The sequence below is a fragment of the Nelumbo lutea genome, chromosome 4, assembly GCF_056320005.1.
Source record: "Nelumbo lutea isolate HS-2025 chromosome 4, American lotus-T2T, whole genome shotgun sequence".
In the NCBI taxonomy this organism is placed as follows: domain Eukaryota; kingdom Viridiplantae; phylum Streptophyta; class Magnoliopsida; order Proteales; family Nelumbonaceae; genus Nelumbo; species Nelumbo lutea.
Genome location: NC_142687.1, coordinates 37,638,980 through 37,655,968, shown reverse-complemented (window position 1 = coordinate 37,655,968; position 16,989 = coordinate 37,638,980). Strand labels below are relative to the sequence as shown.

The window sequence follows — 16,989 nt, the reverse complement described above, 5'->3', positions numbered from 1 at the left end:
GTGAATCTTATGTTCAAAGCACGTACGAAACATGTGGAAGTGGACTTTCACTTTACTCAAAACATGATTTCTTGCAAATCGCTGATGGTTCGATATCTCCCTAGTCACTCTCAACTTACAAGTTGAATGTTTGTTCCTCCATTCACTTTGAGGGGGCATGTAGAGGATAACGTTATCCTCATCAGTTGTCGAGTTATCCTTATCAATTTATTATTGCTATATCACCTTATTCCGTTATCTATTCAGCTTACTCTGTCATCCCCTTACGTATTTCATTGTAACTCAATGTCATTGTATATGATACGGAGCCAAGAAGGATGGATGGAGAAGATAATAGTTTCTATTGATGTATTTCAATTCAATAGACTACATCTCTATTTATAATATAGCTAATTATAATAAGGATACAATAAGGAGACAAAGTCGGCGACCTAAAGAGGATACAATAAGGAAAGAAGTAAGAGATAAGAAGATAAAATATGTACAGCTATCTCCTAGAATGAAGGACATAATGAAACCAATTTTGATAGAATACGCTAACATCCCCCCTCAAACTCAAGATGGTAATGTATCAGTCATCTGGAGTTTGCCAACGAGAGCACGAAAGCGAAGAGGAGAGTGAGCTTTGGTAAATATATCTGCAGACCGATCCTGGGAAGGGATAGGAATAAGGTGAACAATATCCTCGAGCACATGATGATGAATAAAGTGACAATCAGTCTCAATATGCTTAGTGCGCACATGAAATACATCATTGTGGGTAATCTGTATGGTGCTACGATTGTCACAGTGAAGAGGGGTTGCAGATGAATGAGTAATTCCCATGTCATGGAGTAACCATCGTAACCATAACAGCTTGGAGGTAGTGTCAGCAAGAGCTCGAAATTCAGCTTCAATACTAGAATGAGAGACAACTGTTTGCTTCTTACTACGCCAAGATATAAGAGAATCTCCAAGAAAGAAGCAATAACCAATAGTGGAGCGTCTATCAGTAGGATCACCAGCCCAATCAGCATTAGAATATGCGATTAAATGAAGAGAGGAAGAACTGGAGTAGTGAAGTCCATGAAACAATGTGCCCTTGACATAACGGATGATCCGAAGCACAGCAGTATAATGAGCAGTGCAAGGGGTAGACATGAACTGACTCACAATATGGACAGCATACGCAATATCAAGATGAGTAACAGTAAGGTATACAAAACTGTCAACTAGTTGCTGATATAAGGTGCAGTCACTAAGAGGAGTACCATCAGTGGCTGACAAATGGGCATTAGGCTCAATCGGAGTGTTAATAGTCTTAGTATTAGTGAGTCCTACACGAGAAACAAGGTCAGTGGCATACTTGACCTGAGACAGATAATATCCCGATTGGTCGGAGGAAACCTCAATGCCTAAAAAATAAGTTAGTCGACCAAGATCTTTCATTTCAAGTTGTTTGCTAAGAAAGGTCTTAAGAGTGGAAATGCCCTGCAAATCATCGCCAATAATGATCATGTCATCCATATAAAGGAGGAGAAATATACAACCCTGAGAGATCCTTCGAATGAACAAAGCATGATCATAAGTGCTAGATTGTAAACCAAACTGACAAACAGTAGAGCTGAATTTGGAGAACCATGCTCAAGGCGCCTGCTTAAGTCCATATAGAACCTTATGGAGATGACAAACCTGATTAGAGAGATGATCATAACCAGGAGGGGGTTGCATATAAATCTCTTCAGAAAGATCACCATTGAGAAAAGCATTCTTAACATCCATCTGAAATAACTACCAGTGCTTAGCAGCAGCAATGGCAATAAGACTACGAACAGAAGTGAGACGGGCTACTGGGGAAAAAGTCTCCTCAAAATCAATGCCATACTTTTGTGTGAATCCTTTAGCTACCAATCTAGCTTTATACATTTCAACTGAATCATCTGCCCGAGTCTTGATTTTGTAGACCCATTTGCAATCAATCACGGATTTATCTGGAAGCAAGTAAACTAAATCCCAAGTATGAGTGTTGTAAGAGCTTGAATTTCTTCTGTCATTGCTTTCTGCCATAGAGGGTCAATACTAGCATCGCGATAGGTACAAAGCTCATATAAAGATACAATGGTAGAATAACAATCAAAATCACGATGAAGAATGGAAGGTTTAGTGACCCTACCAGAGCGACGGAGGGAAACATTAGAATGAGCAGAGTCGAATTCATCAGGAGGAATCAAGGGCTCAGAAGAAGGCAGAGCTGGAGGATTCATAGCCAAGGTAGATGCATCAGGAGAGGTTGCAAGTTGTGCAGTACTGTTAGACCTATCAGATGAAGAAGTGATCGGACCTGCAGTTAAATCATCAAGAAAAAACGAGATAGTAGGATCACTAAAAAATTTGAAGATGTCATTGTAACTCGAAAGAGGATCCCAACACCGAGATATCCTTTATGTTCAATATCATACCCAAGAAAACAACATAGACGTGCTTTTGGTTCCAATTTGGTATGTTCATGAGGTTGTAATAGAACAAAACAAGCACAACCAAATACACGAAGAGACTAGTAATCAGGGCAATGGTCATACAATCGTTCATAAGGAGAAATATTACCAATAACAGGAGAAGGAATGTGATTGATGGTATAAACAGCAGTGAGGGCTGTTTCCCCCCAAAAGCGTTCAGGACAAGAGGAAGAGATTAAAAGAGCTCGAACAGTATCAAGAATATGCCTATGTTTTCATTCTGCACGCCCATTTTGTTGAGAGGTACCGAGACAAGATCTATGAATGATATTTCTATTTTGTGAAAGAAATTAGGTAAGGATAGAATCTCTATATTCCATGGCATTATCAGTGCGAAAAATTTTGATGATAGAGGAAAACTGAGTTTTGATCATGGTGGCAAATTGAATATAAATTGTAGGTAATTCAGATTTATAACGCATGAGATAAATCCATGTATATCGAAAGAAATCATCAACAAATATCACAAAATGACGCAAACCACCCATGGTATTATGAGGCGAAGGGCCCCAAATATCATAATGAATAAGATCAAAAAGTGCAGAAGAAACATAATCACTTATAATAAAAAGCAAAGCATGATTTTTGAAAGAGGACATGAAACACAATCAAAGTGTGTTGTTTTAACAGGACTCAAACATTCATTAAAAATTAAAGATCCTAATTTAGATGTAGAAATGTGACCAAGGCGAGAATGCCAGATACTAGAGGTGATAGCAGCAGCAAGAGATGGTAATTGAAGAGATGATAGCTCAAACAGTCTCCCAACCTTACAGCCTGTCCCAATGATCTTCCCTGTCCGTGGATTCTGCACAGTACAATCATGACTTGAGAAATGTAGTTCAAAACCAAGTTCACATAATTGTACAATAGATATAAGATTTAGAGATAATTGAGGTACCAAAAAAGTGTTATGAAGTGACAAATGAGATGTTGAATTAGTGCCTACACTTTTGACAGTTAAGGTGGAACTATCGGCAGTATGAACAATTGGTGTAATAGAAGGATGTGACTTGGAAGTAAACAGTGATGAATTGGATGTCATATGATTGCAACAAGAATAATCAAAATACCATGATGATGTAGTACCTGGAGTGACGGACAAGACTGAATTAGAAGGCATACCAGAATCAGGTTGGAGCCGATGAAGAAGAGCTTGGAGTTCTCTAAGAGAAAATTTTGGAGATATGTTATCAGAAGAATTCTCTATGGCAGCAGCTGCAGTAGAACTAGAAGCCTAAGAACCCATGGATGAGGACTTCTATCCAGACACCTTTTTGTCTTGCAAGCAGCAGTACTCAGAAATAGTGTGACCAGTCTTCTTGCAGTAATTGCAGAAAATCCATTTTGAAGATTTAGTTGAAGAAGTAGCAGATGTACACGGAGTAGCAAGAACAGCATCAGTAAATAATAAGGATCGCTCATCTCGAAGTGTTTCTAGACGGGTTTCTTCAGAAAGCAAATATTTGATCACAACTTCAAGAGAAGGCAATGGGCTACGATGAAGTAAAGTACCACTAATAGGTTCGTACTCATCCCTGAGAGTCATCAGAAGATGCCAAACATGTTGGAGATTGCGAAGCTTGGAATAAGTATAGCTGCAGAGGTACTATCCCATTCAGGTTCACACTATGCTAACTGATCTCAAAGAACTTGTAATTCAGAGACATAACTGTGAATGGTCTGTTCAGGTTGCTGCTTCATACGGTGAAGACGCCTATAGAGTTGAAACTAATGCACATCATCAGAAATAGAATAACGAACTTGTAAGAAATCCCATACCTCTTTAGGAGAGTCATATCTGTGAAATTCCAACTTGATGCTTGCAATACAAGTATTGCAAAACCAGGTCAATATTTGATGATTTTTTTCGTCCCATTTTTTTACTTGTTCAGCAAATTTATCTTCTATTTCATCAACAATTTTAGTAGGTTTGGGAATCTCACCCGTCACATATCGCCATAGAAGGCGTCCCTTGAGAAAACTACACATCTCTTGGGACCATAAATCATAATTTGAGCCATCGAAGGTAACAGTGATGGGATGAGAGATATGTTGAGCAACTCTAGATAAATCCATGAGGAGAAACACAAAACTCTAGAGCAACACAAATCACGGGAAAAACATAATACTGACTTTAAGAAACAAGGCAGACTCGAGGCTCTCCCTCAGGTTCAGGCTCAGACCCGTATTCCTTTTCTTGCTTTCTTCAGTCAATTCTGTTTCTGTCTTCCCCCAACTAAGCCTTAGCGACCAGCTCAGACAGCAGCAATGGCGAGTCAAGCGATTGAGAATTACAGAGAGAAGGCGGAGATGCTCTCTGCAAGGAGAAATCGTTGCAGCATCTAGAGGAGATATCACTGCCCAAGAGTCTATTGCCGTTGGACGGCACGGAGGAGGTGGGCTACAACAGGGAAGTTGGGTTCGTCTGGCTTAAGGAGGAAGAATGCAGCACACCTTGAAGTGCACGGGAAGCAGGTCTCGTACGCGAATAAGATTACCACCTTCGTGGAGAACCACCGGATGAAGAAGCTGGTCGGGGTAAAGGAGCTCCTGATTCGGGTTGGGTCACCCTCTCGTACTCGAACATAAATCTTCTACAGTTCGCCTGGTTTTTCCTTCGCTTCTTTTTCGTTCGTGTTATCAAGAAATTCTGATAGTGCCAAAGGCCGAAAAGAATCCCGCGGAGAAGAAGCCTACAGTTGAGAAGCCAACCGAAGAGAAGGAGAAGGTAGCCGAGAAAGCACCGGCTGAGAAAAAGCCAAAGGAAGAAAAGCAGCCGAAGGCCGGAAGTCATGTATAAGAAGAAGCAAATAAGAATTGATCTGCATGCACCGAAAGTCTGTACAAGACGACGATCATGACGGGAGGTTATGCGAGGGTGCTAGCCTTCAACCCGATGTGCTACGATAACTGGTGCAACGACGGCATGCACTCATGAGAGGGCGCCGACGAAGCTCAAGTGGAGGGACGAATCCAATCAGGCTCTGATACCATGATACATAACCAAGAAGGATGGATGGAGAAGATAATAGTTTCTCTTATATATTTCAATTCAATAGGCTACAACTCTATTTATAATAGAGCTAATTATAATAGGGATATAATAGGGAGACAAGGTCGGTGACCTAAAGAGGATACAATAAAGAAAGAAGTAAGAGATGAAAAGATAAGGTATGTACAGCTATCTCCTAGAAGGAAGGAGATAATGAAACCAATTTTGATAGAATACGCTAACAGTATATAAATACATATCAATTACGGGTCTCCATATACATTCGAAACCCTTTCCACTTCTGTGTCTTGTTTTCTGCTATCTTCACTTGTATAAATATTCTATTCCTTTCGCAGATCCAAAAACAGCCAAAGCTTTTATAAAAGAAAAGTTTTGCTGAACCAATGATTAAATGGCAAGGCATATAATTCAAATCATTGTCATTGGAACTGCTACAAGAATCAAGATTATAGAAATTCCAAATTATCAGCAATAAATGATTCTAAAATACTAAACAGATATATTAACCATAAATAATTCCTACCTAAAGATAGATAACCCTGATTTTAGTTTATCCAAACCTTGAAAGCTTTTCAATTTTTTTGGAAAAAAAAACACAACACAATAGAATCGCTGAAAGATAGGGAATATGATTACCAAGAAAACTTGGGGAAGACTACAAGTTTCTTTTTTGGGGTATTTTTGTCATTAACTGATCTGTTCAGCCATTTATCATGATTTTACCAAACATGAGTTTGTGGTAGCAACTTTTGACAAGCTATTCAACGAAAGCATCTTCTTCCTAGTAGCTCAACCAAAGCAGCTCAGAAAAAGCTGAAGCCCTCTCAAACGGAGCCTAAGAACTGTTTGAAGTGCAAGAAAACCAAAAGCTTCCCATTTTCCAACTTTTAAATGACAAACAAAAAGATTGCCAAATTTTGATCTTCTAAACTTTTACCTCCCCCCCCCTCCCCCCACCCAAAAAAAAAAGAAAAAAAAAAACAGAAAGACTTACCAAATGCACTTAAATTAAATCTGTAAGTTGACCTTGCCAGTGGGACCTATGCCTCGGTGACAATCTTAGTTGGTGTTTGATAAATCTGAAAATTCAGATCTGAAAAGTTAAAAAGATATTAAAAGTGTCTAAAATCTGAAAAGAGGCAAAATTGTTTTTCTACTTTTTAGAGGATCTGAATCCATAAGTTTGTTTGTCTTGGATCAACCCTTTACCATCTAAAATTTACTGGTTTTACTATTTTACCCCTAAAACATATTATTTGAGAATGTTGAGTTCAATTTACATTATCTCATAAAAAATAATTTTCAACCTTAAAATAATATTGCAACAATACAAATAAAAAATAATTAATTAATAAATGAAACAATTAAAATTTAAAAATAATTAATGAGTATAAAAATATTAAAATAATTTATAATTTATACAAATAAAAATTAAAATAAATTTTAAAAATTAATAAAATAATTAAAAATTATTAGTTAATAAAAATATTTCATAAATAATAAATAACACAAGTAAATTTAATAATAAACAATTAATGTTTAATAAAAATAATAAAATAATTAATACTTAATAAAAAATTGCGATGGAAGAAAGAGAGAGATGGGGAGGAGAGAGGGAGTGAGAGAGAAGACAGGGGGAGAGAGCCACCGCTACAAGTTGCTTGCAGCGATGGTGGCGGTGGTGGGAAGATGGGAAGGAGGGACAGAGAGAGAGAGAGAGAGAGAGAGAGAGAGAGAGAGAGAGAGGGGGAGAGTGAGAGCGAGAGTGGGAAGACAGGGGGAGAGAGAGAGAGAGAGAGAGAGACCGCTACAAGTTGCAACGGTGGTGACAGAAGACAAGGTAGAGAGAGAGATCGAGAGAGTGAGAGAACTGTCGCGGCGATGGCGAACAATAGGGCGGAGAGAGAGATCGAGAAAGCGAGAGAAGAACCATTGCGACGGTGGCAGAAGACAGGGCGGAGAGAGAGATCGAGAGAGTGAGAGAGCGAAAGAAGAACCACCACCGCTACAACGACGGTGGCGGAAGACAGGGCGGAGAGAGAGCGAGAGCGAGAGAGAAGAACCAGCACCACTGGAGAGAGACAGAGAGAGTGCAACAGCGGTGGTGGCTGTGGAGCTTCGTTCAATTCATAGTGAGTGTTCAATTGGATTTACATGAAAGGATAAAAATATGTAATATTTAAACTTTTTTAAGGGTATTTATGTCTTTTATGCACCTCTAAATTAGGTATGAGCACATTAAGTAGCTTCTCCACCTCTAAGAAATTAAGATCTGAAATTAGATTTCAGATTAGTAACAACAAACAAAGCAAGGTGTCTGAAAAGCAAACTTTTCAGATTCAGACATCTAAAAAGTGCAAATCAAACGGCACCTTAGTTCCAATCAACCTTTAACCCACTATTCAATAAAAACCGTAGGTTCAGTCAATGTATCATTCATCCAATGGTTGAACTGCTTATCCATTCAACCCATTTAAGCGGTTATTAGACTTACTGCATTTTCTTTTACTTGTTTGAATTTCTTTTTTACAACAATAACAAGTTGACCCATAAACTCATATAATTGAATCACTGACCTTTTTACCCATAACGCTTAGTTTGTTAAGAGAAATGCATACTACGAATGCATACAAAATACACTCTACATATTTTTATTTGTATTCCATCCAAATTTAGCCTAAGGCTGTGTTTGATTGCAGTACAAATTTATTTGCACTAGTACAAATGTATGAAAATGCAAATTTTTGTTTAATTTTGTTTTGAATTTTACTTTTTTTTGCTTCATATCTTAATTTACTTTATTTGTATTGCAATTAAACAAAATAAATTAAAATTTAAAACAAAAATAGGTCAGAATTTTCACTCAAATCATTTGCATTGTCATGGTTTTGCATCAATGCGAACTCATTTGCACTGCAACCAAACACAGCAAAGGAAAAAAAGTTCAACCTGAGTCATGTTTTAAAACATTTGCTTAGGCAGTGCCTGTAACCATTACGGTTTTAGGAAACATTTTTTATGAATTTATTTTGGAAATTGGAATAAAATGTTTTTCTAGCTTTATCACAATTAAGCATTATTAGGCACCACATAAGCCAAATAGTGAAAAATGCCTTACAATTGAAGAAACTAATATTTTGACCTTTTTTTCTGACAAACATTTTTTTACAGAACATGAGAACAATTTTTCCACTAAATAGCTCAACCAAACAAAAAATGTGGCACCATTGCATGAAACGCCTTACTTGGAGCTGAGCTGCCCCATTTTCTTGATAAATGGCAATGGTACCAAACACCACCTTAGCGTATGGTGCCTCACCCATATGAGGACCAAAGCAACATTGATACGCCACAAAAAAAATAATAATAATAATAAAAAGCCAACATATGGATGTTTCTTCACACACACATACAAACATCCCGTCAACGAGATGAAAACGTTGTTTGGTTGCCCGTGGATGGGACTAGTCACAAGACCTCGTGAACCAGCCCATCCACAACCTACTTTCTTGTCCACTATTACTTGTCATGGATGGGGACCATCATCCACAATGGTTCAATTCAAGAAAAAAGACTTAGTACTTATTTCATTAATTTTGTTACCACTTTTCTGTAAATTAATTTTGATAAATGACAATTTCTTTAGATGTTTTTTTCATAAATGTTAATAACTTTCTTTCCTTTTTATTAACTTTTAATGGGATTTTTAAAACAATAAACTAAATAAATTATTTTTAATTTCATTTTTTGTTAATAAAAAATTATTTTTGTTATTAAATAAATTCATATTTGGCACATTCTATTCTCTGATGTGTCATATATGACAAATATATTTGTATATTAATTATTAATTACATATTGGTATTTTATTTTTGCCATTGTTATTTTATATTATTTTTTCCTATTTATCTTACTTGTAAAGTATAAAAATTTTTTGTCTAATCGACACTCTATAGATCATCTCAGAAAATTTATGTGAGACGTATAAAATCAATACATGTAGCAAGGTTCAAAATATTGGTATGCCTCTGTGGCAGAGGCATATCAATACTTGGATACATGCAGAAACGTTTTTTAGTTTTTTTTTTTCAAAATTTGGATTTTCGGGAGTTAAGTACAGGTATTTTTTATCAAAAAGTAGTGGGGTCCCAAAGCACCTATAAACAGGCATATCAAGACCCAAAAGATATGATATAATACGCCCAATACGGGGCATATCATATCAAAATTTTGAACCTCCACATGTAGGATAAACTGATTACGCCACTCCCGCAAAATGCCCCTTTCTATGTGGGTCATTTCAATCCACACATTTTGTTCACAATACAAAGCACTTGCAAACAAGGTTCAAAATATCGATACGCCGATAGGGGCATATCGAGCGAATTGATACACATTTTGGGTCATTTCCTCTACCCCCTGAATTGGTCAGATCTCCAATACACCCACTATAGGAGTGTATCGGAGGGGTCCTAGAACGATACGTATCGGCTGATACGGGCCAATACGTGTCTATACTTTAAACCTTGCTTGTAAACAATGATATATTGATCCATGCCAAAGTGATGTACACCCAATTTCTCATCCATCATCTTAGAATACCTCTTTCCCCTGAATAAGTTATTATACACAATATTTTATTATTTAATTATTTTATCTATCAAAAGATAAAATAATAACCCATTCAGTTAAGTCATCCACAATGGTTCAATTCAAGAAAAAGGACTTACCACCTTTTTCATTAAATTTGTTACCACTTTTTCTGAAAATTAATTTTGAAAAATAACAATTTCTTTAGATGTTTTTTCATAAATGTTAATAACTTTCTTTCCTTTTTTATTAACTTTTACTAGGATTTCTATAATTTTCGATATTCCAAGACAATACTACGATGATTTTTTAAAACAATAAACTAATTAAATTATTTTTATTTTCATTTTTTGTTAATAAAATTTTATTTTTGTTATTAAATAAATTCATATTTGGCATATTCTATTCTCTGATATGTGTCATATATGACAAATATATTTGTATATTTATTAGTAATTACATATTGGTATTTTATTTTTGCCATTGTTATTTTGTATTATTTTTTCCTATTTATCTTACTTGTAAAGTATATGAATTTTTTGTGTCTAATCCACTCTATAGATCATCTCAAAAATTGTATGTGAGACACATAAAATCAATACATATAGCAAGGTTCAAAATATTGGTACGCCTCTGTGACAAAGGCATATCAATACTTAGATACATTCAGAAACGTGTTTTTTGAGTTTTTTTTTTTTCAAAATTTGGTTTTTAGGGAGTTAAGTACAGGTATTTTTTATTAAAAGAAGGTGGGTTCCAAAACACCTATAAACAGGCATATCAAGACCCAATAGATACGATATGATACGCCCAATATCAAAATTTTGAACCTCGACATGTAGGATAAACTGATTATGCCACACCTACAAAACGCCCCTTTCAATGTGGGTCATTTCAATCCACACATTTTGTCCACAGTACAAAGTACTTACAAACAGGGTTCAAAATATCAATACGCCTAATACACCGATAGGGGAGTATCAAACGAATTGATACACATTTTGGGCCAGTTTAGGTCTCCTCTACCCCCTAAACCGGTCAGACCTCCAATACACCCACTATAGAGGCGTATCAGAGGGGTCCTAGAACAATACGTATCAATCGATACGGGCCAATACATGTTTATACTTTAAACCTTGCTTGCAAACAATGATATATTGACCCATGCCAAAGTGATGTACACCCAATTTCTCATCCACCATCTTAGAACACATTTTTCCCCTGAATAAATTATTATACATAATATTTTATTATTTAATTATTTTATCTACTAAAAGACAAAATAATAAGCCATTCAGTTAAGTTATTAACAGCCCCTGCATGGAGGGATAAAAACAATAATTACAATAAATGAAACTTAACTCCGGTCTGACACCTACAGTACCATTATCGTGCATCTACATTTCACCCTCCTATCGTTTGATATTTAATAATAAATAATAATAAATGAAACCCAACTCTAGTGCAGCACCTACAGTGAATTAAGTTCTTGGTTTTCTTCCAAGGGTTCGAGATTTTTTATTTTTTTTTTGAATAAGACAAATTCCTTACAACTGCTTCAGCATGCATATGACGGGAATAACTCCACAAATAAATGTGTTAGCCATGGAGTTGTTTATTATTGAAATCTCCACCAGTTGGAACCTCGGGCTCGCTCAATTCATCCCAAGCCCCAGGCTGGAGCCCCCAGCCCGAAGATACCACACCAATTTCAGATAATTAATGAAGATATGCTCATTAAGTGCCAATAAAAGATTATTTTGTAGGAAGAATGACCGTTTAGTCCATAAGGTGGGTGTCATCTCGGAATCACGGGCAGGTTAGTGCAAAGTGTAGATATTTGACATTTTGAATGTCTATAGATATGTAATGAGATTCAGAAATCTACATTTGGCCTGTCCGTACTCCGTACGGACAGATGCCAATTAATTTGTATAATTGAAGGATGGAACAGACTTTCGAGGTTCTCACAAATAGGTCATGGCCACGAGCCAAATTATTCCCTCACAAATTGAGGGACTAATTTGAATTGCGAAAGACCCAGGTAACTCATGTTTGCCATAACCTTTTTGGAATATTTCTGTCAACTCATTCCAATTGAAATCCCCAGAACCGTCCAAACCCTACTTTCCATAGTCCTAAACTTGCAAATAATCTTCTGTTTAACAGAATCCTAATGGCACTATTTAAGGGGTGTTGTCCAATATGTACGAATTCGTTTTTCAGAACAAAAACTACCACACCAGCCAAAACACTATTAATTTGCTTTTTGCTGATGTGATAATTGTTTTTACTTTTGAAAACAATTGATCCCAATTGTGCATGTCACCGTTTTTATCTCGAGGTTGAAACTTGAAACACATTAAGCATAGTTTAAATGATGATCAAACATATTATTGGCTTGATTTTTTTCAAAAGGTATATCTTAGACCTGCATCCAATGAAGATCAGACAAAGCTCGCTGAACATTACGAATTCTAGCTGCTCCCATAAAGTTGGCACAAAATTAAAGCACCTAATTTTTCCTAAGCTAAAAAACCTATTAAAAATGAGCCCAAATTCCATTTGAATTGCTTTTGATTTATCATCTGCCTAGCATCCCTGTCTCTCAATCTCAATCTCAATCAAATCAATTAATTGGGTTATTAATTGGTGGGCTAATTCTTGTTTTGCCACTTGCCATCACCTGAAGGACTGCATTTTTCAGGCATGTTCAGCGTTCACATTTCATACCCGGCAGAACAGTTGGAAGCTTCAGAGATTCTTAACTGATACAGCTCGGAACAAAACCCCCCTCCTGGTTTATCATAATTTTGGACTAGGTACAACCTTCCAAGTTTCAAGTTCTAACACAATGTTTCAGATGCTGTGAATCATATAATTTGCCTGACCAAATGCAGCCAATAAACTGAACCACCCAACTCTACAAGTCTTCATAACATCTATAACGAATATTTATGGACTGTAGATCCCCATGCCGTGACATGGTAATTGATAAATATCACCTAATTTGCATGCACACTTGATCGTTTGATTCTTGTACTGCAATATCATCCATGACTAGCATCATGGGAATGAACACCATGGAGCGGAGGCCTTAAATCATAGAAAAGGCAAAACATAACATTCACCAGAACCCCATCTATTTGCACAGAACCCTTGCCTACAGCTTACACTCAATTTCTGATTTTAAGGGTTTGATTACAGGAACCGTGAAGCTAGAATTACCCAATAAATAATGATGGTACAACTACAAGTTGAAAGTTGAAACTCTTGGAAGAACAAGAAGTTGGCTCATGTTACTACACCGAACTCAACATGTATCATATGAAAAGCGCTTTCAACTAGTAAAATAACCCTAAACTCTGCTATGTCTCTAGCTTCTTGACTTGGAAAATAGAGAGGATGATAATGCGGTTAATTGCAAAAATAATAAAGTGTTTTGTTATCTCTGTTGAACTATATGAGAGATGCAATTTAGAAAAATATGCCCACCCGAATGCCTTCAGACTCTGGTCACAACTTATTTCCCTAATAACCAGTTAAGATGGAGAAGCTGAACACAAATTATTTCCCTAACAACACTTCACGACTGGATATATCGCATGCTCTAAGCACAGTAAGAAACTAAAGTACAAGGAAATTTCTCTCCTATCTTGGTTAAATCAGAACACAAATACAGAGAAATTTTGAGAGTTCTTACCTCCTTGACGTATGTTGAAGCAGAGAAGAGCTTTCTTCAGGGAAACAGGATGTTTAACCCAGAGATTCTATGGAAAGAATAATAAACATTTTATGTAATCTCTTCCCAGAATCCAAGTATTTAAAGATATCAATCAATCCACAGTAGACCTGCTCACCAAGTATCACAAGTTTACTGCAAGTAAGACCATGAAGTATGGAAAAATATCTGTATGCAAACCTAAGCATATAAATGCCATCATAATTTTAGCGGTAGATATGATGCTATAATATGATGCTAATGGTCATTGACATTACAATGTTAGAGGATGAGGAACCAATATAAATAACTTCTATAAGTAAGAATGTACACGTGCATTTCATCATATATGTACAATGATAAGGTTTATTTCACTATTATCCTTTGTTGTGCAATTCAATACCACACATTATCATGCTAAACTTGACCAGACTAGTGTTACATATGATAAATCACATATAAATATCACATAAGCATAACTTTGACTATTCATGTGTGTGCATAGACATTCAAGTATGTGAATATGAAGGGGGTGTTCTTTTTTCATCATTATGTACACAATCATATATCCAACTAGGGATGCAAATTGGGTTGCCCAGTATGTAAATTTCTATTTCGGCTAAAATAGCATGTTTATTTAGCAAAAAACACAAACAGAGCTCAGATTCAGATTTAAACCCATTCAAAATTTTAACAATCCTCATTCAACCTAGACCTAAGTTGTACCCCTGGATCCAACTAAATTCCAAGATTAAAATAGTACCACACAACCATCTTCTGTTATCAAAAATACCAGTGAATTATTATGATGACAAAAATATTACCAATTCCTTGGTCAACAACAGTACCAATTTCCTAATGATAAAAAGGACCACGTAACAAAAGTGACAAGTCTTTGTTCTGTGTACAAAGGAAGGGAGCTAAAATAACTCAACTCCCAGGACTTACACCCAAGATTATAACAGAAATTACAACTGAGCCCAAAAAATAGAATTCTCCTTCACCCCTTGTCTAGCTAGACCATCTGCAAATGAGTTTGCACTTCTCTTACCCAAGTGCATTGAACATCAATATCCTTAGCCAATTGAATTTCCTCTTTTCATTGCTGTAGTTCCAGAGCCTAGAATTGTATCTTTTAACCAACTTACCACGATTTCAGAGTCTCCTTCTATGATCAGTTTGTTGATATTCATTTCTTTAGCCCTTTGTACCCCTTCTAGAGCTGCTAGTATCTCAGCACTCGAGGAATATCCCACTCCAATTGGGCCAGAGAACATGGCTAGTAGGTTCCCTTTTTCATCCCTTAAAACTCCCCCTATTCTGGAGGGTCCTGGGTTGCCCATGCTGCTGCCATCAAAATTCAGTTTAGCAAAACCAGGACATGGAGGGTTCTGGCAATAACTGGAGACCATCTTAACTGGTGCTGACTGTGCAATTTCCCTTCACTTCCTCAGAAAATCATCTACTGGGAAATCTGAAAACATATCCAGAGTTTTTAACCAATGTGTCACCCTTATATGAATTACCTCCAAAGTTACTTCCAAGCTTCTCTCCTTTTCTGAAAAAAAAAAATCCTTGAATTTCTTTCTTCCCAAATAGTCCAGCAAATTGCAGCCCTGACACATCCCCACATAACCTTAGCCCTTTTTGTTGGCCAGATAGAAGGGGTGGAAGTAAACAGGCTTTGCACATTCATTGGGGGAGTCCACCATCAGATGTGGCCACCTATGTTCAATACAATGAATTTTCTCCTCTTACTGGACATTCATAGGAAGTAGTTCTATAGGGAGTCTACAATCATTTATGTAGCTTAATTATTTTACTTTCTACATTACAACCGTGAGGTTCTAGGTTAATCCAGTTATCTTACCCCATTCACCACCTAAAAAGGAGAAGGGAAAAGAAGAGGATACAGCACAGAATGTTGAATGCCATATAAAAAATGCTACACACTTTTTCTATCACATTAGATGTTAGGATTTAGGAAATGAAGTAGAAATCCAAACCAATACTAAAATATGACAATATACTAAACATCCTATGTTTTTTGACTGATGCTGCTTCAAGTTTGTTGTTTCTGTGATGGCAAATAAACAGAAAAATAATTCACACATTGGCCGATGTTTGACCGGCGACACTCTAGCCTCAATCGACCAACAATGTTTGGTCAAACTCACAATCATCATTTGATCAGCTCAAACGGGTCTAGACTAGACCAGTTATCGAAGGGGGTTGATGGTTGGAGACTTCAACAGCGGAAGAAGAATGCAGGATGGTTTGGGGGGGAGGAAAGGTACTTTCAGGCAGAACAAGGGTGGCAGGAGAGGATCAGTTGGAGAAAAGGGCACTAAAAGAAACCAGAGGGGCATTCCCCCAAAGGCTACCAGAGGAAGTAATCAAAAATGGGAGTAGTGGCTTTTAAGGGGCTCCTGTGAAATTAAGGCAAATCTACGCCACTTTTTTCTGGAAGCAGAGAAGGAAGGAGTTTTGGAGAGAAGAAATTTCTTTCAAGGTTGCTTGGTGGGTTGCTTTGATATGGATGGCCTAGATGGAGATGAAATTGGTCGATGGGAAAGCAGGACCTCGTGGTTTTGTGATGGAGTGGGTGATAGGAAAATGAATGACAAGTTTCACCAGTGGAGGCATCCAAGGTCTTGAACATTGGAGCTAGAAACTTTAAAGTGGCTTTGCTTCATCTTGAGCCATGGTCAGAAAGGTGTGAAACCTGGGTGAAAGCAAAGGACGTTCCTAGTTACATATGGATTAGAGTGTATGGCCTTCCCCTACACTTGTGGCATTCTCAAATCGTGCAGAAGATGGGTGATGCCTGTGGAGGTTTCCTGGAGGTAGATGAATCAGATGACTTCCGATTGTCCACTGAATGTGTACATATAAAGGTGAACAGGACAGGTGTTCCACCCCATACGGTGAATATAGTGAATGGGGATGTTTTATATGTGGTTACTCTGTGGCCAGAGATTAAAGTGGAGAAACAAGCAATCCCTGAGGACTTCCGGAAGCAGTAGCTGTGGGAAAGGAAATGATTATTCAAAGGGTGGCAGGGTGGTCAATTGAGGAGGAGGTCAAGAAGAGAATGGAGAAGAGAGATTTTACATCAAACCAAGATGCAGGAAGCTTAGAAAGAAGTGACTGTCCACACAATGGTC

General features: G+C 37.0%; 1 protein-coding gene across 5 annotated transcripts in view; it reads right to left on the bottom strand.

Moving 5' to 3' along the window:
- Window positions 1-2,966: 2,966 nt before the first annotated feature.
- The window catches only part of LOC148855255 (two-component response regulator ORR21-like), a 40,914-nt gene continuing 26,891 nt past the window's right edge, over window positions 2,967-16,989 (bottom strand). The window contains exons 6-8 of one of the 5 annotated variants that reach the window (XR_016113054.1): window positions 13,805-13,953; window positions 3,621-5,886; window positions 2,967-3,303 (exon numbers count right to left, since the gene is read on the bottom strand). The gene's annotated coding sequence lies outside the window, so the exon portion shown is untranslated. Of the gene's footprint in view, window positions 3,304-3,620; window positions 5,887-12,470; window positions 13,198-13,522; window positions 13,954-16,989 lie in introns of those variants that run through there. The other 4 variants (XR_016113053.1, XR_016113056.1, XR_016113055.1 and 1 more) reach the window with 4 other exon arrangements.